This window comes from Tupaia chinensis, unplaced genomic scaffold, assembly GCF_000334495.1.
Source record: "Tupaia chinensis unplaced genomic scaffold, TupChi_1.0 Scaffold000283_1, whole genome shotgun sequence".
In the NCBI taxonomy this organism is placed as follows: domain Eukaryota; kingdom Metazoa; phylum Chordata; class Mammalia; order Scandentia; family Tupaiidae; genus Tupaia; species Tupaia belangeri.
The window spans coordinates 272,477-295,143 of NW_006159766.1; the positions used below are offsets into that span (position 1 = coordinate 272,477).

At 40.9% G+C, this 22,667-nt stretch overlaps 1 protein-coding gene across 7 annotated transcripts in view; it reads right to left on the reverse strand.

The window, feature by feature from the left end:
• The window catches only part of FBXW7 (F-box and WD repeat domain containing 7), a 242,278-nt gene that overhangs the window by 123,233 nt on the left and 96,378 nt on the right, over positions 1 to 22,667 (reverse strand). The window contains exon 1 of one of the 7 annotated variants that reach the window (XM_027772560.1): positions 8,610 to 8,626. The exons of the other annotated variants lie outside the window; for them this stretch is intronic. The gene's annotated coding sequence lies outside the window, so the exon portion shown is untranslated. Of the gene's footprint in view, positions 1 to 8,609; positions 8,627 to 22,667 lie in introns of those variants that run through there. 7 annotated transcript variants of the gene reach the window in all.

Here is a 22,667-nt window from a genome sequence, read left to right on the forward strand (position 1 = left end):
AAATTTCTCTAAGTTACAGTTGTTTAATTACAATTGATAATTTATAGGATTCAGGCTTTCAAATACAGGTCAATAGCACAACTAGTATGCGTCAAGAGCTTTACAACCTGGGCCAGCAGGTGGCACGGACGTCAAGGCAGTTGGATCCCACATACCCAACTCCACGGTCTGAGTCCAGGACCAGGCAACTTGAGAATCACACCAGGTGTGTGTGCATTTGTACCCCAAATCCCAAGAGGGTAAGGGAGAGGAAGTGACTGTGGAGTGGTCATCCCCCTGGGGAGGGGTTAAGGTGCTAGACTCCCACATGGCCAACCATGGTTTGAGTCTTGGACCTGGTTGTTTGACACACGCTGGGCACGTGTGCATGCGTGTCCAAGATCCCAAGAGAAGAATGGACGAAAAGTGTGGCGTGGCCATCTCCCCCAGGGATTGATTTCTTACTTTCTGTCTCTCTGTCTCTTCAGCAAGTGCATGTGCCCTATAATAGAAATCTCTCTTAAAGACAAAAACAAACAAACAAACAAAAAACTGCCATCATGTCATCATTTACATAACAGCATTTTTTTCTTTTCTGTCAGTTAAAACAGTTGTAAATTTATAGATTTCGACAAACATATTAATGTATTTGGAAGAGAAATATGGTAGGTAACATTCCAAAATTAACTCATCACTAGACATATACAAAGTTGGTATGCTATCTCATTTTTTTAAGTCATATTCACAAACTTAATGTAAGCCAGACACCTCGCAATGTCAAGGCCTATGAGTTCTAATTCTTAAAATTTCAAAACATAAACAAATACATATTATGACCACCTCTATAAACTCATACAGCACACCTTCCATAGCATTCACAGCATCATATTCTTTAACATAATCACAAATGGTATTGTGGGCAACATCATCAAGAAATGTGATTTTTATTCATAATCATCTGTTTTAAGGTAAAGAAAAAGTGACTTTTTTCCCTTAAAAAAAAAAAAAAAGGAATCTCAATCAGAATTTTGACAATCCTCCAAAGTTCTGTGATTTTATACAAAATCCAAGACAATTCTAATCATATTCCTAAGGCACTAAAAAATATCACTTATTATGTAGTAATCACAATGGTCAAAAAATATCACTTATTATATATTAATCACAACTGTCAAAATTGTCATCTAACTTAACTGCATCCAGACCTAATGACAAAACTTTATGATAGTAGACAGCCTTTAACACATCCCTGGAGGGTCAGACTATAATTACTGCTTTCAATTTATATACAATAGACCTGCAGTTCCGGCTTACAGGGACAAAACGAACTTTACTAGGAATTCCAAAGTAAGGATTTTAACTGGCAACAGAAAGAGCGATAATTTCTGTAAAATCAAGAATATAAATCTGGTTTTTGACCCCGTTCACTATTCTGTTTCTCCTTACATGCATTTTCTTTCCAACTCCCAACCTGACTGTTCTAGTATCTCCCATTACCTAAATTCACATATGCAATTTAACAACTAAGAAACTCCCCTGGGGGGCCAGCAGATGCTGTAGTGGTTAAGGTGCTAGATGCCCGCGTGGTCCACCATAGTGCCCCAGCAGCTTGAAACTCACGCTGGGCATGTGTGCGTGTGCACGCCCAACATCCCAAGAGGAGAACAGAAAAGGGAGTGTGGCATGGCCATCCCCCATAGGATGATTTCTCACTTTCTGTTTCTGTCTCTGTCTCTCCACTGAGTGCACACACCCTACAGCAAGAATCTCTCTCAAAAATAAGAAAGAAAGAAACTCTCCTGGGTCAGCCAGCAGCATAATGGGTAAAGTGGCTGATCCCACTTGGCAACTACGTGATTCAAGTCCCAGAACAGTGGCCTGAAAGACATGCTTAGCACATGTGCCCAAAATCCAGAGAGGAGACTGGGCGAGAAGAGACTGAGGGGTGGCCGTCCCCTCTGAAGGTGTTCTTCCCCCCCCCCCCCAACCCCTCCTCCCCTCCCCCCCCCAGCTCTACTCCCCTCAGGCTTTCCCCTACTCACAATAATGCTCTCACTCTTAGGTTTCCCATTTCTCATTTCTCACTCCATACTCTCTCCCTCGGGCTATTTTATTTGCATAGCACAGCATACATAGCATCTTCTGCCATCTCTAGTGGTGGTTCTCAAATTTCAATGGGATTAAAACACACTTGGGAAGCTGGGGGTGGGAGGAAGCCTTGTTAAAATGCAGATTCCTAAGATCTGACAGAAATAAAATCTGTTCTTCCTAAATTCACCTCTTCCAAGATGGCTTCCAGAGTACCTTCGCCACTACTGCAAAACTTACTAACCATCAACAACTTCCCACCTGGACGGCTTCTATTCCATACCTGTGCTCTGTAATGCCCTGTGACTTCTTTGGTTCTCTCTCTCTCACATTAGAACTGTAAACTCCCAGAAGTCAATTTCTGGTTTGTTTTAGTATCCTTCTGTTTGCACAAGAAGTTAGCTTTCAGCAAGCTACTAATAAATGCCAGACATGACAGAGGTACTGCCCAGATTAGAGGGTAGTAACAAGTGGTTGAATAAAATCGGAAACATTACTCATTATCTACTTTGCTCTACTCTTTGACAGTCTGAGTTGGGAGGGCTTGAAGTGGAATAAAAAGTACTCATAAACATAAAATGAGGTTTCCAAATTTTCCTTTTTTTGAGAGATTTTTGTTGTAGGACACATACACTCGCTGGAGAGACACAGACAGAAAGCAAGAAATCATCCCCAGGGAGGGATAACCACGCCGCAATGCCTTCTCCTCCATTCTCTTCTAGGGATTTCTGGCACACACGCACACACACACGCCCAGAGTGAGTTTCAAGCTGCCGGTTCCAGGATTCAAACTGCAGTCAGCTATGTGGGAGTCCAATGCCTTAGCCACTATGCCACCTGCTGGCCCCCCTTATTTTCCATATTATGAACACTCAAATTTCAGACAGACCAACCATTCTACTATCAGGGATAAAAATGTGGGCTCTGAAATCAGAGGCTATTACTGGGATAAAAACCTAGATCTAACACGGTGTCAGGTAAGCTTGTAAAACTCTCAGTGTCTTCTCAACTCTAAAATGAAGTTTCTATCTAACAAAAATCATTATACGAGCTTAAAAAGAGATATGAGATATTGGGCCAGCCAGTGGCACAGTGGTCAAGGAAGTCGTATTCCACAATGCCAACTGTACGGTTTGAGTCCCAGACCCAGTGGCCTGAAAATTATCCCAGGCATGTGTACGTGTGTGCCCAAAATCCCGAGAGGAGGGCTGAGAAGGGAATATGACGTGCCCGTACTCCCTGAGAGGTGATTCCTCACACACCCCCACTCCGGTCTCATAAGCGCATGTACCCTGTAACTAACTAACTAACGAAATAAATAAATAAATGTCAATAAAAAAGTATGTTATACAAAGCACTTAACATATGGCAGATGATCAGAACATGATACTGCTTTTTTTTAATCTTATGAGAGAGAGATTTTTGCTCTAGGGCACATGCACTCACCACAGACACAGACAGACAGACAGAAAGTGAGGAAGCCACATCCCCTCTCTCCTCTCCTCAGGAGTTTGGGCACACATACACACTTGCCTGGGGTAAACTTCAAGCTGTTGGTTCTGGGACTTGCATCACAGCCAGCCATGTGAACATTCAGCTCCATAACCATTATGCCAACTGCTGGCCCCACGATACTACTTTTTAAATCTAAATATAATGAGGAGAATGGAGGAGAAGGGATTGCGGCATGGCCATTCCCCCTGGGGGGTGATTTCTCGCTTTCTGTCTCTTGTCTCTGTCTTTCTGGCGAGTGCACACGCCCTATAGCCAAAACCTCTCCCAACGACAACATAAAAAAGTATACTGATATGAACATCCCTGTGTACAAAACTTTCTATGAGTCTCTGATTATCTCAAGATAAATTCCTAGAAGTTCGTTTACAAAGTCAAAGTTTATGAGTCTTTTCAATGCCGCTTCATAAAATGACTACCATACAAAAACTAATTTCTATTTCACTATTAATATATGAGATTGCTCATTCCATTCTAAAATTTCCTTTTTAATACATCAGGTACAGTTTTTAAATTGGTAAAGGTGACAGAAAATATAGGGCGATGTTAAAGTAGGAGCTGTCAGCATGAGTGTGCCTAAATGTTCGGAACACTTAAGACTCCTGTGAGAGGCTCGTTTACAAACAAAGCTGCCTGACTCCACTCTAGTGCTGCTGTCCACCAGTCCCGATGTCAACGTGGGCTTTTACCCGCCACCCTAAGTACCAGACGCGAGTGATCCTGAACCATGCTTTGCGAGTACACGTGTTACGTGGATAATCACTGCATATAAATGACTGCCGAGTAAGAGGTGCAGGTGAACAAAGCACTTACTACTTCTTGCTCAGGGTACCAAACTTTGGTAATCATATCATGCCTTCACACCAAACTGTGGCTTTATTGCTTCCTCACAGCTTTACTGAAAATCTAAATATTTCTAAAGTACGTTAAAGAATAGCATTTTAACATTAGTCCTGCTATTCCCTAGTTGTGCGATTTCAGGTGAGCTATAGAACCTCCCGATTCCAGATTCTTTGTCTTTAAAAATAACAACTGGGGGGCATGATGGTAGGACAGTGGTGACACAACTGGATCCCTGGGAAGGTCCCCAGTGTGCTACCCTACTCTACGTGCCAGGAATGCATGCCAGTGCCCTGGCTGGGGCTGGGCTGGTTTGCAGCAAAGAAGATTCCATTGAAGGATCCCATCTCTCCTCTCCTTCCCTCTCCCCCTCTCTCTCATGAACAAACTAAACGAACATATAAATAACAGTAATAATTGGAGTACCTATCTTATAAAGGACGTGATTCACAGTGAAGTGCTTTAGCACAACACTTACACTTGGTCCAATCTAAGTACTCAATAAATGTTTGTTATAATTATTGCTAAATGACCATAACTGTTAAAGTAGCTAATTCAATCAACTCTCAAATCCCTTTGCCGAGACAATAAAGAAGATAGTATACAGCTGGACTCCCACATGGCTCACTACAGTTCAAGTCCCAGACCTGGCAGCTTGCTTTCTCACTTTCCTCTGTGTGTGTGTGTGTCTCTCTCTCTGGTCAAATTAAGATGAATGAATGAATAGATAAAAATTAAATAAATACTTCTTAAAAACAGAGAGAAAGAAAGTTCTCTGGGCCAGGTGGTGGCATAACAAGATGCACTGGGAGAGGTCCTGGGTTCATATCCGGGAACTCGCTGGACCACAGCAGGTGCATGTTGAGGTATCTGTGATTTGAGTTGACTAAAGACTGGGGTGAATCAAGGTGCAAACCCTGCACTGAGGCTAGAACTTCACCACATATACCACAAAGTGATTTCACGTGAACCATTAACTACGGAGCAATCACGGTACCTTCTTTCACAACCAATCTCTCTGAAAAAGTAGTCAACACTCTGGTATTTATCTCTTCTGCTCTTTGCTCAAACACATCGTCAAAGTGAAAGTCCTAATGCACACTGCTGTTGTAAAACAGCATCAATGATTAATTCATAGGCAGTCCATCACTTGCTGTTCTCAACAAACAGGAAATTTAGACACACTCTTGACTAAATCTCAAATGGTATTAATATGTTAGTGTTCACGGTAAGGTTTTAATTGTACAGCGGAGTCTATAAACCTGTTAACTATTGATTCATAAAAGATTACAAACACTAGTGCTTACATTACAATCTTCTATGGTTAGTATTTTTAGCATCTAAATCAGGAAAAGTACAGATTCATATTGGTAATATTTTCACCTTTCAAGAAACCCCATAGCACAGAGGTTAACAGAGCCATGGGCGGCTGTGGTCTGAATGGCAGCCCTAGCAGCTTGAAAAACATGCTGGGTACATGTGCATGCCAAAATCCCACCAGGACGGAGAAATGGATGAGAAAGGAGTGTGGAGTGACTACATGGGCCGGGGGGGGAGGGGGGCGGCACTTTCTCCCTCTCTATTCGTCGGTCTCTCTGGCAAATGTGTGCACCTTCTGACAATTAAAAAAAAATTTTTTTTATAAGGCAGAAAAAAAGGAAATAAGAAACACCAAGGGATCAAACTCTTAAGAGTGAATATTTATTTGAGACTATCCAAAAAAAAAAAGAAAGCTTGGGGCCAGCAGTGGTGTGGTACTTAAGGCGCTGCAGACTCCAACATGGTCTACCACAGTTTGAATCCTAGACCTGGTGGCTTGCTTTCTCATCTCCCCTCCCCCCCACCCCATGTCTCTCTCAGGTCAAATTAAAATAAATGAAAGAATAAATAAAAATTAAATAAATAATTTTTTCTTTTTTTTTTTTTGGAGAGGATTTTGCTATAGGGTGCGTGCGCTCGCCAGAGAGACAGAGAGAGACAGAGAGATAAAAAGTGTTATACTAACTGCTGGTTCCCAAAATTAAATAAATAATTCTGGAAGGAAGGAAGGAAGGAAGGAAGGAAGGAAGGAAGGAAGGAAGGAAGGAAAGCAAGCAAGCAAGTAAGTTAGTTAGTTAGTTCTCTGGGCCGAGTGGTGGCACATCCTGGAACTCGCTGGACCACAGCAGGTGCATGTTGAGGTGCCTGTGATTTGAGTTGACTGAGACTGGGGTGAATCACAGTGTAAACTCTGCCAGGGGTACCTGTCTGTTTCTGTCTCTCTCACGGATAACATAAATTTAAAAGTAAAGCCTTCTTCATGCGTGTGTGTGTGTGTGTGTGTGTGTGTGTGTGTGTGTGTTTAAAGAGAGTTTTACTATAGGGCACATGTGCTCACCAGAGACACAGAGAGACAGAGAGTGAGAAATCACCCGCCCGCCCTGCCCCCCTAAGAAGGATGGTCATGCTACAATCCCTTCTCCTCCAGTCTCCTCTTGGGATCTTGGGCACACACACACACACGTGCCCAGCATGAGTTTGAAGCCTCTGGGTCTGGAACTCAAACCATGGTCGACTATGTGTAATTCCAGCGACGCAACCATTATGCCATCTGCTGATCTCATGTAGTGTTTTAAAATATCATACATAATGAATGGCACGTTTATACTTCATTTTTCCCACAGCAAATTCTTACTATTATTTAATGTACTGTAAATGTTTTTAGATGTTGGGAGAAACAGAAGCGCTATAATGGCAAGAACAGAAATAGAGAATGATAACGAATTCATTATCTGTGCCAGGTTCTATACAAAACACCTTATATACTAGACAGGGAAAGGCACTTGAGAGGAAAGAGATTGTTTCCGTTTCTTAAAGTAGGCAAAGTCTTAGCGCCCAAGTCTCACAACTTTCTGCAATAATTCTATTTTACATAAGCATTAGTCCTATACTTCTACATTTATAATCAATTATTTTTTAAAAGGAGAGAAGTTGAAAACTTACTAAAATATAATCACTGTGAAAATGTATAGCCTTGAGTATTACATACCCTTGGACATTAAATTTTTAATTTGCTATATCCTTAAATATGACTTTAAAGTAGCTACTGGGCTGTCCCTGTAGCACAGTGTTAAGCACTATAAATGAGGAGCCAGATCCCACATGGCCAACTATGGTTCCAGACCCAACCCTGCTTGCAAAACACACCAGGCACATGTGTGTGCATGCATGCCCATGCCTTCCGATGGGAAAGGGAAATAAAGAAAAAGGACTGAGACGCGGCCATACCCCAGTGGGGTTGCCTTCTGACTCACTCTCTGGGTGGCACATGCACACTCTGGCAGTTAAGAATAAAATAGCTGCTATGTTTTCATCAATATTCCTTAGGAATGAGTCAACTCCGATTTTCTAAACGTTGTTTTACCTATGAAACCACTAAGAAAGCAAAGCACAAGACCAAAAAGACGCACAAAACAACTGCAGTAAACTCAGGATGATCAGGAACCTACCATAATCCCATTATTCTAGTTACAGCTAGAGTGTGAAGCTGACTAAATGGGTAACTGTTAAGAATACTCTACTTCACTTCATTAGCATGGGATAGTTAACATAAACACTTCTATTTCAGAGCTGTGCTCTTGCAGTCAATATAAGAGTGTGCTGAAACATGCAGATGCTGCGCTAGGAATAGGGAGCAGAGAGACTTTTATTCAAGGCTAGCCACACCAATGACTTTTTATGAATTAGGGAGTGAAATACTATATGATCTCTAAAATTTCATAGGGGCACTCAAGTTATCTATAAAATTACTGAGGCTACCCCTCCCTAACGCAAAGAAGACTTCAAAAGAAAAACTAAGAATTTTAATTTTTAAAAATACATGCTGCTGCTTTAAGTGGCCAGCAGCCTCACATCAGCTCTAGCCTGCAATCACAACATCCATTAGAGCGCTCCACAGCTCAGAGCAAGCAAGCAAGTGGTTGTCAGTGCAGCTAGTAAATCACCTGATCCTATTACAAAATCAATTACTGCAGTGCATTTCCATTGCTACACAAGCTGATGATGACAAAATGATATTGGAGAGCTACTGCAAGGTCAAGAAAACTGCTAAGAACATCTTTAATTGGTCTTTGATTTTTCATCGTTTGGTCCTAGTTAGAATGCATTCATTTTCATGTATATTTGTATTTGAAATAAATCTACGTAGTTACCTTTGGTTGCCTGGGACACTCGATGGGTAATCTCTGCAACTGGTCTGATGTATGGCTACAAGAGAGCAGATCGGAGCAGCAGGTCGAACGGCTCAGCCTCTTCATTAAGGAAGAAATAACGCTGCAGCCACAGCCACACATTGACTTGCTCATTAGAGGAGAATTTTACTTTAAAAATCAGAAGTGGTAATGTCCCACACATACTCAGAATCGGCTAACTGCCTCATTCTGCAGCTCTCTAGCTGAAAAACAAAACAAAACAAAACAAAAAAAACACCACTGCTAAAAAGAATAAAACAACAGCTTCCCTACAGAAGGTACCGGCCACAAACTCATCGCCAAGAAAATCTCAGCATTAAAAACAGAAATCTCCCGGCTTCTCTTTAGAAAGGTAAGGTGCTTTAATATTTCAAACTGTTTTATATTAAAGCCCAAGTACTTAACCAGGGAGCAAACTCCAGATAAGATACCCCCAAATTATACTAACCACTCTTTCTCTTCCATCAGTTTAGATCTGTTTGCCTACTCCTTCAGCTCAGCCTATCCAACCTGTTCCCTCTGTAAATGCACAGGGTTTCAACAGCCAACAGGAAAGAGCCCCACCCTCCCTGTCCCCACACACTCTTCAAGAACCGCTCAATATCTGGAAAAGAACTGCTGCTGCATTGCTCTGAGAAACAACAGGGAGCAAATTGCTGGACGGATTCTTTAACTTACCAATCAGAACTGCTGACCTTTTGTGACTCTACAATTCAAGAGGCCTGCCAAACGCTCACAGTAAGGACAATCACTCGATTTTACTTCTGTTCTATAGATTGACTTACAGGATTGTTTCGATTTTATTATTCAGTCTAAAATATGAAAACGTAGGCCTAAGTAGACTTTAAACAAACAAAGTAGAGAAAATGGCCAACCTCAGAGTGGGGGATGGGAGGTGGGGGTATAAGACACGCAGAGTGAGAAATGCCCCCCAGTGCTGCACCCGGGCTTGAGAAGCAACAGCAGTCGGGCTGGGCTGTCCAGTACAGACACTGCTGCAGGGCACAGTGGGGTAAGCAGCCAGGACAGCCCAAGGGGGCCCTTGTGATCAGAAATGTGAGAACAGTTTTAAAGAGAAACAAGAACATGTAGCTACAGAAATCTGTGTAGGTAGTAATATGTGAAAGCCATCAAAAAGCTGAGTGTTTTGATACTGAATATTCCCCCACTTACTTATCTGCAGAAAACCCACAAACCAACCTGAAAACGTAAGCTATTAGGTTTTAAGTAGCTGAGCCACACTCTAAGACCTTTTTTATTCTTAAGCGTTCCCCCTTTGCCAATAGTACATGAAGATATTTATTTATACCATGCAATTATAATCCACATGACCATTTCCAGGGCAAGGCAGGGTCACATCCATACAAACACTTTATAGTCTTCCCAATAATCACACTTCACATAATTGTCACTTAATGAACATCCATAGACAATGACTACCAATCTTTGTTAATAGCACCCTTTTATGGGAAGATAGTCTAAAAACTAGATGTAATAATAACCACACTGAACTGAAATGTATATTTTTAAAACTTCTATTTTCTAAGGTTCCTTATTTGTGTATACCTCAGGCTCAGTTTCTTCCTTCATTTAAAGCTAAAAAGAGCCAGTATTTCCTCTGCCTTCACCTTGCCCTGCCCTTTTGATATTCATGTTCTACTTAAATCAATTTCCAGAATACCTAAAAACAGGCATGCACCTCACACTGAATTTCTCAAAAACCCTTTGGTAGATAAAGCCTACGGAAACAAGCAAAATAATGCAGTAACCTTTTACTCGCCTGCTGGAGGTACTGTCTGCTGCACAGAATTTTAAATCCTCATCTGCAGATGCAATGGAGCTGGTACTGCCAAGAACTCTGCTTTTCCTGTGCTGCTGCTACACAGCTATTCATCAAAAGAGCACATTATGGGGAAAATGTAAAGTACTATCAGTTTAAGTTTCTTGTATGATTTAACAAAAGAACTTCTCAAATCTGGCTACAGCTCTGCTCAGCCCCGTCTTCAGACGCATGTCAGACACATTAGGGAAAAGGTCTTACTGCTGCTCCTGCCCGCCTCTCGCAACTGTACAAGCTGGAGCAGCAGTGAGAGGGAATGAAAACATGAATTAATCGTACAGCATAGGAACCAAGCACCAAGTGCTAAAATCGGACACAATTCACAACGCCAACAGATGTATAGCATGCCCAAATAATCTGAGATTTTTCTTAGTTTGATAATTAACAAATGCCTGCTAATAAATCAGGGTGTCTAATGTTAGAGACAAGCATCTATCAGAAATCCCCACCAAACGCATGCTGCTAATATTAACCAAAGTTATTTTGCTGGATATTCAGCGTCACTATTGCTTCTAAGCAAAACCATGATATAAAGAGCCAAATTAAAATACTTGTGAAAAATCCTGACTTGCAATGCTCCATCTTCCTCATCCCTCTCTATCAAAATGCTTTGGATCTTAGATTAGTTGTAACTAAAATAGAATATAAGCAATAAAGGCTATTTTCATTATTTATTATTTTCCTTCCATGTCAGCTAATTCAATGTACTATTGATTGTTAGGTTGCATACGGACAGAGTTAAAAGGCAAACCAACAAAGATAAAGCTTTATAAATTATCAGAGAGGACATATTATTATTTTTTAAAAAGCAGTTAATGTTTACCTTTACCTAGCTATAGATAAGTCTCTTAAAAACAAAATACATTAATACTTGCTTCTAATGACAATTAAGCATCATGGTTATTTCCTTAATGAACTAACCAAATTTTAAAGTTGCCTTCCCTCTAACTGCAAGTGATACTATGTCAAACCTGTCTTTAAAAAGTTTTAATAATCTATCTCTAATGAATTAATATCTACCTCTCTAAGAAACAAGGTGATCACTCTGTGAAACAGTAGTCTAAAACTGTGAAATCTACAAACATGACCCAGCAACAAAACATCCTCCTTCACTAATTCGGACAGTTCCTCTTAAGTAAAAATGTATCAAAAATAACTGACTGACACTAACATTTATTTGTAAACTTACTTTTTCATTTAAAAACATCGCATTGTCACACATAGTTATCCCAGAGAGATAACTCCAGCATTTCTCAAAAACGTGGACCCGTGCAGTTTATGAGATCAAAGTTATGATTATGCTAAGATGTTACATATAGTCTTCCCTATCAATCTCTCATGTGTATCCATACAGTGCCGTTTTCCTCAGACTATGTGACATTTAAGGTATAACAGAACCATATGTAAGCACCTAACTATCCTCCATTAACTCAGATGTTATATTTGCAAAATTGAAAAACAATGCTATCCTATTAATTTGTTTCAGGAAAAGAAATTTATTTTGTATGAACATGTAATTTTCTGTTATGTTTCAAATGAATTTAATAAATGAATACTTTAAAAATTCCCCAGTTTTACTTTCTAACAAAGTAAACAAATACTAAAAAATATAAGCTATATAAATCAAAGCCCTTTGGGTCGTTAGTAATTTTTAAGAGTTTAAAGGAGTCCCAGGACCAGCAGTTAGTGTAATGGCTATGTCGCTGGACTCCCACTTAGTCGACCACAGTTCGAGTCCTGGACCCGGTGGCTTAAACTCACACCGGGCGTGTGTGCGTGCGTGCCCAAGATCCCGAGAGGAGAATGGAGGAGAAGAGATTGCGGCGTGGCCATCGCCCCTGGGGGATGATTTCTCGCTTTCTATCTGTCTCTCTCTGTCTGTCTGGCGAGCGCACGCGTTCTGTAACAAAAACCTCTCCAAAAAAAAAAAAAAAGAGTTTAAAGGAGTCCCCAAACCAAAACAAGTGACAATCACTGGAAATTCTTGCTCACGTTTTTCCTTATATCAAGGCTCATACTTCGGGTTATAAAAATGACTGTAGTAATTTTAAAAGCAAGGATTCTAAAAATACTCATTTTAGATTATCACATATAAAATGTTTGCGAATTTTCCATGATGTCATTTTGAACACTCAACCTGTAGGCATCTTCACTACTGTGCACGGGTCCTACCAGCCATGTTCACAGTGCCATTAAAGACTAGCATCTACTGTTTTAGGGTAGCTAACTAATATCATGATGTCCACGGAGCAAGATCAAAGAATCTATAGCTTATATGCACATTTATACTGGAAAAGAAAGAAAAATCATTGTTAGGAAAAGGAAAGGGTAAGATTATGTATTTTTTAATATAAAATGAAACTAAAAGAAGTTTCTAAAATTTATCTCACCTGAACAAATCACTAGTCTTATAACTAGTTTTTTTCCTGAAAAGAAATATATGAACTTTAAATAGAATATATTTCAAGAAGGAACTGCCTCTCAGTAATAAATAGATTAGGAGAAAAATACTATTAAAAATATATAAAAGACAATTAGAGAAATTACAATAGAATAATCACTTTATAGTAATTCCCATTGCTGACAGTATGTTAAATATTTGATATATTAAAGCTTTACAGTCAAGGGACCAGCAGTTAGCGTAATGGCTATGTTGCTGAACTCCCACATAGACGACTGCGGTTCACGTCCCGGACCCAGTGGCTTAAACTCACGTTGGGCGCGTGTGCAAGCGTGCCCAAGATCCCGAGAGGAGAATGGATTGCAGCGTGGCCATCCCCTCTGGGGGATGATTTCACGCCCTATAGAAAAAACCTCTCCCCTCCCCCCCCAAAAAAATGCTTTACAGTCAAATAGAGTAGAAGTAACTTCATTTTAAGGATTATTTAATTTATGGGATCAGCACTTGGCGTCATGGCTATGTCATTGGACTCTCATGTAGCCGACTACAGTTCGAGTCCCAGACTCGGTGGCTTAAACTCATGCAGGGCACGTGGTGCGTGTGTGCCCAAGATCCCGAGAGGAGAATGGAGGAGAAGGGTTTGTGGTCATCTTCCCTGGGGGGTGATTTCTCACTTTCTGTCTCTCCATCTCTGTCTTTCTGGTGAGTGCACACACCTTATAGCAAAAACCTCTCCCCCCCAAAAAAATAATAACTTATTATTATTATAATTATTATTATTAATCAGAGAGAGAGAAAGGGAAAGTGAGAAAGCAAGCCGTCAGGTCCGGGACTCAAACCACAGTCAGCCAGGATGGAGTCCAGCGCCTTAATCACCATGACACTTGCCGGCCCCAGAAGTAACTTCTCACCCTTCTAAATCTTTATGTATTAGTCCACATTTTCCCCTGTAAGTCCCATAGGGTTAATTTTCAAAGGGCTTCTCCTTGGTTCTGTCAGTGGTCAAACCCCATGCAGTCAGTCTTCCAGCACTTCAGATGTCCCTCATACATTCAGTTACTCAGATATTTACTCAGCACTTAGCATGTGCTAGGCAAGTAAATATAATGAAGATGTGGGGCCAGCGGGTGGCATGGTGGTTAAGACGCTGGACTCACACACAGCTGACCACGGTACGAGTCCTAGACCTACTGGCTTGCTTTCTCAACCTCCCCTTGGCGACCCCACCCACGTCTCTCTCTGGTCAAATGAAAAATAATAATAATAATTTTTAAAATTAAACACATAATTATTTTTTAAATGATAGTGAAGATGTAAAAGATTTTTGTAGAGACAAAAATCTCTCCCCTTTACTGAATTCTCCAGCAGAGAAGTCACATAATAAATAAAACAAAATAAATGAAACAAATATTTACTACAGTAGATGGTAATAATTGTTGAGGGAAAAAAATACAGGAGGAAAGATGAAATGGCTAGGAAAGGTCTCATGTTCTTAATGAAATACAAGTAAGGGCTGGCCCCATAGCACAGCAGTTGAACACTGCGTGGGGAGTCGGATCACATACGAGCAGCCGCAGTCTGCCTCCCAGCTCCAACAGCTTGGAAGACGCGCCATGCAAGTGTGCGTTCCCGGGACACAGGACGGAGACCTGGGGGCGCAGGGTCTACAGCATGAGCACACCCCACCGGGGAGCATGCGTGCACTCCCTCCCCACTCCCTCTCTCCACATGTCCCTCGGTCAATTAGAAAGAAAGAAAGAAAGACATACATAAAAAATGTTAAAGATTAAGAACATTTCCTAAATGCTGGGACAGGAGTAATGCCAGTAAAAACAGATGGTCAGTGGACAAAAATGTGAGCTGCTTAAATGAGACTTTTCAAAGACACTTGTACATGGGGAGAATATAACGAACGCCCGTGTACCCGGCACCTGTGTTCAACAAGTATTCAAGATATTACCATACTGCTGCGTGTGCCTTTTACATTTCTTTTCAGGATATTTTAGAGTGAGTCCCAGATATCATGACCCAATCTCCGTCACCCAAATACATCATTTTGTACTGGTAAGAGATTTGGCCATACTTTCATACTCACTCCTAACAATGCTATGCTGATTCACTGCACTCACTATATCCCCACGATATCACTTAATGCCAGTCAATATTCAAAAACTTCAGATTCTCTCTCAAAAATGCCCTTTCTAGTTCATCTGGTCTAAATAATCTTGCCTCTCTCTGACTGGGAAACAGCTCCCAGCTGTCTTTCTGTCCTGCCACTGACTTGCAGAAACCAGCTAAGTGCCCCGTAATTGGAACTGTGCACTTCTTCATTCTGTCACGTACTTCCTACCTCAACCTCCCACAGCTCCCAAAGTAACTTCTGATAGTGGCTGGTCCAAATTCCAACCTCAAAAGAAATCCTAGTGACATAAGGAAGAGACAGAGTCCTCTAACTCCAGAACATCAACAGCAAGTCTATGGGTATTCGAAACACTTGCTTACAAGAATCCAGAAAACTCAACACGGTGCAGTAACTCTGGAAAGACAGAAGAGGGAACTATGATATTTAGGAATTCCACATCACATAGCACTGAATTTTGTTTGAAGTCTAAACACCAAATTTCAAATTAGCAGTGGTTAAAAAAAAAGTAATGATTGTTCTTTTATATATTTTCCTTCTACAAAACAAACAAAAAGTCTAGACATACAGAAAAAAAAATTGGGGAGATTGGGATAAAAATATTTTTAAGTTGTATTGACTAATAAATACTAGTCACTAACAAGAGCTATCATTTAAAATTATTCTAACAACAATCCATTCTCTTGTTCTAAATAATTTTCTTCAATACTATATCTAGATAAAATCAATGTATGAGTTTTTACTACAGATTTAGCTGTGATTTCAAAATATACTTTTTAAATTATTTTTAAAGAAAAGTCATCATGAAATTCAGAAAGTATAGGTTTTTTTAACAAATTACTTTCATGTATATTCATTCAAAAGGGAGCTTCAAAAAGACTTTAGTAATAATGAGATTTCAAAAATTAAATAAATAAATAGGTAAAAACAAGTATAGTCAGGGCTAGCAGGTGGCATGGTGGTTAAGGATGCTGGACTTCCACATGGCCAAACGTGGTTCGAGTCCTGGACCTAGTGGCTTTCTCTCTCTCTCTCTCTCTCTCTCTCTCCCTCCCTCCAAAAAAAAACTCTCTCTCTCCCTCCCTCCCTCCCTCCCTCCTCTCTCCCTCCCCCCCTCTCTCTGTCCCTCTCTGGTCAAAATAAAATAAATAAATAAAATAAAGTTAAATAATTATTTAAGGGAAAAAAAGGTATAGTCTACCAAAATATTTATCAAAAGACTACTGATAATATTAAAATACAATTTCAATTTATATGAAAATATAAATCTGCCTCTTTAATTAAAACTCCTTTATCCAAGTGCAAACAGGACAGCAAATTTGTATACAAATGATGGCAAGGACATCAGGGCAAGGCAGAATGGTCGCTGAGACAGAGCTCGGTGCAGGCCCTGTCGCTCTCAGCAAGGCTCCCCTTACTCCAGCTCGCTGGCCGGTGTTCCCTGGCTTCCTGGGGAGCCTGCACCTTTCCTGTTCCCATCTCCACCGACACTCCGTTCTTGAGGGTTTAGAGCTCAGAGAGCGGGCTTTCTTCCTGAGCTCCTAACTGGTGGGTCCTCATCAGATCTTTAGCGACCAGTCTACCCAAGTTCTGTGACGATTTAGGTATTTCTAAAATGATGCAGTGCTCTGCCGAGCTCCTCTCCTCCTTCCGCGTCCTCAGGCTCACAGGCCAAGGCTCTCCACTCGCGCTCCTCACCTTTCTGCTGGCGTCTACCCCTTCCCCGACTTCAAAGCCAGTGCCACACTGGTGCGGATCTGCTACACCAGCCATCGACGTGCAGGTGCCAAACCTGAACTAGCTTCCTATGGCTGCTACGACAAACTGTCAAGTAACGCCAAGTTGGTACTTGACGACTCTTGAGTCAGAAGTCCTCAGTCTGTCTCCAGAGGCGTTCGAAGACAAAGTGTCCCCTCACCCTTTGTGGCTTTCAGAAAGCTGTCTGAACTCCTCAGCTCATGCCCCCTCCTCCAAAGTCAAAGGAGCATCCGGAGCATCCCAGCCTCTGCGTCCATCTCTCATTTCTTTCTCATGCCCCAGCCTCTTTACCTCCCTCTTATAAAAGCCTGCGATTACTGATCCCGCCTGGGTGGTTCCCACTGAGACACGGCTCTGCACCATGGGACCGCATGTGAAGTAGCACCAGGTGACAGCCCAAACTAAAAGCTGGGCACAAGAGCGTGCAGTTGTAATCCCAGCAGCTCGACGCTGAGGCATGAGGAGGACCTCAAGCTTAATGCTGGCCGGGCGACACAGCAAGACCCGTCTAAAACAGAGGCGGGAGTGGCGGCACATGCCTGTAGCCCAGGAGTTTCACATGATTCTACTTATAGTAAGCTAAATTTGAGTCATTATTCATCTCTTTGGGGCAAAAAGAGATACAAAACTGCCACAGCCAACAAGAGTAGCTGTTATGGTTTGAAAGGAGCACGCTCACTGACCTTATGCAATCATTGGACACCCAATGGGGCAAGGTTGAGAGGCAAGGCCTCGTGGGAGGTGCTTGGGACATGCCAGTGGGTCCTAAATGAATAATTAAGGCCACCTCCAGGGAGGGAAAAGGTTCTCACTAATTAGTTCACAAAGGGGCAGGTTGTTAAAAGGAAGTTGGCTGTTCACAGGTCTCGGGTTTCTCTTTCTCTCTTTTCCTTGGTGCCTGTTTTCCTTTCCAATTCTTTCTGCCATGTTGTGAAGCAGTATCAGATGCTGGCCTGTGCCTCTGGACTTTCCCTTATCAGAACTGTGAGCCAAATAAACCTCTTTTCTTTATAAATTACCCAGTCTCAGATATTCTGTTCTAACAACTCAAATGGACTAAAACAGTAGCCAAAAGACAGAGAGCAAATCCCACAGTCGTTCCCAAGATTATTTCTTACATGCGGCAGTTAATCTAGTTGGTAATCGGGAGGGAGTCATATCACAGGCAGACTGCAATGACTTCAACCAGGGTATGGGGAAGGCAAGAAACAGTTTGAAAATACATCTATTTTCTTTGTACTAGAAACTACAGAAAGTTATGCTTCATATACCTAAAAACCCATTGTGATGCTTGCAGGCTATACTAGGTATGAAGTGGTAGAACTGTCTTCCATATCCACAAAAGCAGGATAATGATGATTTTACTAGGTATTGGGAGAGGGAGAAAGGAGGAAATTCAGAGAAAAAACAGCCTAGGCACTGACATGTCTGTTTCTAAAAGTCAGAGACAAGTTTAACTGTAAACTCTCCCTGATGGCATCACTGTATAATAACTGATATTCACAATGGAAGCCTTAAAGTATACAAAAGTTTTGTCATGATACTTGTAGAAAAGCAAAATATGTATTACTGAAATGGTTACATCAGGGACCAGAAGACGGTATGGTGGTTACGGGGCTGGACTCCCACATGGCCGACCACAATTCAAGTCCTGGACCTGGTGGGTGAGTTCAAACTCACACTGGGCACGTGTGCATGTGTGCCAAGATCCCAGGAGGAGAACGGAGAAGAAGGGATGGTGGTGAAGCCATCTGTGATTTCTCGCTTTGTTTCTCTGTCTTTGTCTCTCTGGCAAGCACATGCGGCCCCATAGCAAAAATCTCTCCGAAAAAAAAGTTATATCCCCCCCCCAAAAAAAAGCTTTAAACTGTTTAACTATCCAGAACATATTCTATAGAATTTAAATTTCATCATAAACAGGAAACAGAATTGCTATTTTTCATTTAAAAAATGATTCAAAAAAGTCTTGAAAGAAAAATAAAGATGTACTATACTTACTCTGAGTTCAAGCAGCCATAACCCATAGCAAGCAGCACTATTAAACAACTGAATGGAAAATGCTTACTTTATACCTACTGATAGTGTAAGAGGATGGTATTCAGCCTTTTCCCCCAATACAGTCCTTCTCAAATGAAATCTTACATGGAACCCCAATATTTGAAAGATAAGAACAGTGTTTGTAGTGTGAAATTATAATGTGAGGTCAAATTTTTATTTACATAAAAGGAACTAATAAAATTATGTTTAATAAATATATAATTCAAGGACTAGCAGGTGGGGTGATGAATGAGGCACTGGACTGCCACATGGTCGACTGTGGTTGGAATCCCAGACCTGGTGGCTTGAAACTTAGGACAGACGCTTGTGCTTTCATGCCCAGAATCCCAGGAGAACGGAGGAGAGGGGACATCACAGTGGTCATGCCCCCTGGATGGTGATTCTCACTTTGTTTCTCTCTGTCCCTACCTACAGTGAGCACACATGCTCTATAGCAAAAATCTCTCTAATTCATTAATTTAAAAATATGTAAATGTGGCATTTCATCAGTTTCAGTGATTTATCTCTACATTGTTTTGGTTGGACTATATCAAAAAAATCCTGATTCATAAAAATAAGGAGCTAAATAAGAAACTCCTAAAAGATATATGGGAAAGTTCTGATTCGAAGCTTAATCATTAATAGTTTCTACTATTAACAACCTTTACTATAAATGTATAAAACACGAATAGCTAAAACTTACAATAAGTATTAAAATTACCTATGAAACAATATGCTCCAGTGAGACAGCTCTACTGATGCGTTAAGCTAGCACATTGTTGACAAAGCACAGAAAGCATATAAAACCTGTATGAGCAACTGTGGCTTATCCATATTTATTTATTCATTTTTAATATTTTTTAAATAATTATTTATTTCATTTTCTTTATTATTAGTTTTTAATTTTACCAAGAAAGAGAAAGTGAGAAAACAAGATGCCTGTCCAGGACTCAAACCATGGTGTTCCATGTGGGGAGTGTAGCACCTTTACCACCATACCACCTGCTGGCCTCAACTTATCCATATTTAACGGAGCCCACACCCCTCACTCTCCTTGCCTATAACCTAGAGTTAGCACTTTTACACCTTTAATGAATAGTCCTGGGGGGAACTTTCTAAAATAATAATAATGAATAACAAACTTTCTTTAAAATATCACACAGAGATGAAGCATTTCTTGATATCTAAGAATTGGCCTTGTATTATCAGCCAGGCCTGTGTGTTCTTCTGTTAAACATAAACAATTTCGCAGTCAACATCAGGCAAGGTCATTCTGTGACCACGATAGATCAAGACAAAAACAAGACCATTTGTAATCATGTCTGAATACAGACAAAACACAAATAATATCAAGTCACGAAATACAGTTAGCCCTTGAACAACACCAGGGTTGGAAGCACCAAATACCGTGCAGTCAAAAATACATGAAAAACTTTTGATTCCCCCCCCAAATTTAACTAATAAATTACTCTCAATCAGAGCCTTAATGATAACATACACCACACATGATTTTGTACATTTTATATAAATTATATGCTGTATTCTTACAATAAAGTAAGCAACAGAATATAAAATGTTATCAAGAAAATCATACAGAAAAGAAAATAATTTTACTATAGTTTACAATATGTTTATTTATTAAGGGGAGGGAGGAAACTGTGTAACTGGGCCCATCCAATTGAAACTTGTGTCTCTCAAGAGTCAATTGTAGGGGTGACCAGCAGTTGGCATAATGGCTATGTCACTGGACTCCCATGTAGTTGACCACGGTTTGAGTCTCAGACCCGGCGGCTTAAACTCATGCCGGGTGCCTGTGCGTGCATGCCCAAGATCCTGAGAGGAGAATGAAGGGAAAGGGATTGCGGTGTGGCCATCCCCCCTGGGGGGTGATTTCTCTTTCTGTCTGTCTGGTGAGCTCACACGCCCTATAGCAAAAACATCTCCAAAAGAAGAAAAGAAAGAGTCAATTGTAGAGACCAGCAGACAGTGTAATGGTTATGTTGCTGGACTCCCATGCAGTCGATCATGATTTGAGTCCCAGACCCTGTGTCTTAAAACTTACACCAGACATATATGCCTGCGTACCCAAAATCCTGAGAGGAGAATAGAGGAGAAGGTAGTGCAGCATGACCATACCCCCGGGGGTGATTTCTCACTTTCTGTCTCTCCAGCAAGTGCACATGCCCTAGAGCAAAAATCTCAACAACAACAAAAAAAAAAAACAGAGTCAATCGTACCCAACAAAATGAGTGACTGCTCCTGCTTTAATATTTGCAGCTTCAACGTCTCTCTGTCCTACCTCCTTCCCACAGATGTGATTTACTGAGATACCAAACATCAAACTGTTCCTGTTCTGTGGCAGTACCCAATCTCTGCTACCTTGGACCCCATAAAAATCACCCACTCAAACAAAATCCTTCAAGTCCTTTCTAGCACCCTCTTACAAAGACACTCTATGGTTTTCCATAGTATGCATTTTCCCTCAGTGCAACGAGTCCAACCTGTCCAAATGCAAGTGAGTTCCCAGTATTCTTTGCTGAAAATATTGACAATACACATAAAAGAAAAGGCAGGGAATGCTCGACAGAAATAACCGTAGCAGCACAAGTCAATGCATTAGTAGTGACTCACGTTGTAAAATCTGAAATACCACCAGTGCTTTTCAATGAGTGAGTTTCAAGAGAGTAAACATTAGAACTCAGTGTAATCACTGATTCGAGCAACAACTGTGGGTGATAAAACCACAATAAAAATGTGGGGGCAAACAGTATACTCACAAGGCTTCATAATTACTCTCGGATTACCTACGAACTGCAAAGAAGGGTCTTTATCACAGAGAGATCTATCACCATTGAGCAAGTGATCAAACTGAACATCAGCGACAATGAGCCACACTGGCAGTACGTGGTCCCTCCTGTGATATCCTGAAAAGCATGTACTATTACCAATGCTGTGGTTTTGACAAAAAAATGCCTAGCCTTAACATGATCATAAGAAAACCCTCAGAATACTGAGAATGAGGGATTTTCTACAAGCTGTCTAGGCTCTTCAAAAAGTCAGTGTCAGAGACCAGCAGTTAGCGTAATGGCTATGTCGCTGAACTCCCATGGAGCCAACTGCAGTTCAAGTCCCGGACCCAGTGGCTTAAACTCATACCGGGCTCCTGTGCATGCATGCCCAAGATCCCGAGAGGAGAATGGAAAAGAAGGGATTGCGGCGTGGCCATTCCCCCTGGGAGGTGATTTCTCGTTTTCTATCTCTCTGTTTCTCTCTGTCTTTCTGGTACGCGCACGCGCCCTATAGCAAAAACCTCTTAAAAAAAAAAAAATTCAGTGTCATAAAATACAAAACAAAGGTGAGGAAATGTTTCAGATTGGGACTAGAAAGCAGTGACAACCAAATGCAATGAGAGATTCTGGCTAGGTTCTGGAATGGGCAGGCAGGACTGGGTCAGGAAGGCAGGTGGGGGTAGAGCTTACAGACTTTAGGAAGCAGGAAAAATTGAAAATGGTCTGTAGTATTAGAATCTTGTCAAATTAAAGCTAATTATCATAGGTATGAAAAGGGTATCACGGTCATATAGAAAAAATTGTATGCTGCGTATGCCTAAGATGTAAGATGTCTAAAACTTCCTAATTATTTAATCAAAGAAGTCTATATGTGTATATATGTGTAGACAGGAATATTATTAAAAACACGAAGTGTAGAAATGCAGCATATACGTAAAATGAATATAAACAGAAATACAGTGTGAAAGGAAGTATGGTAAAATAGTAACTAAACGTTAATAATTGATGAGCTCATATAACCATACACAGATGTAGTTTGACATTTTTTAAATAA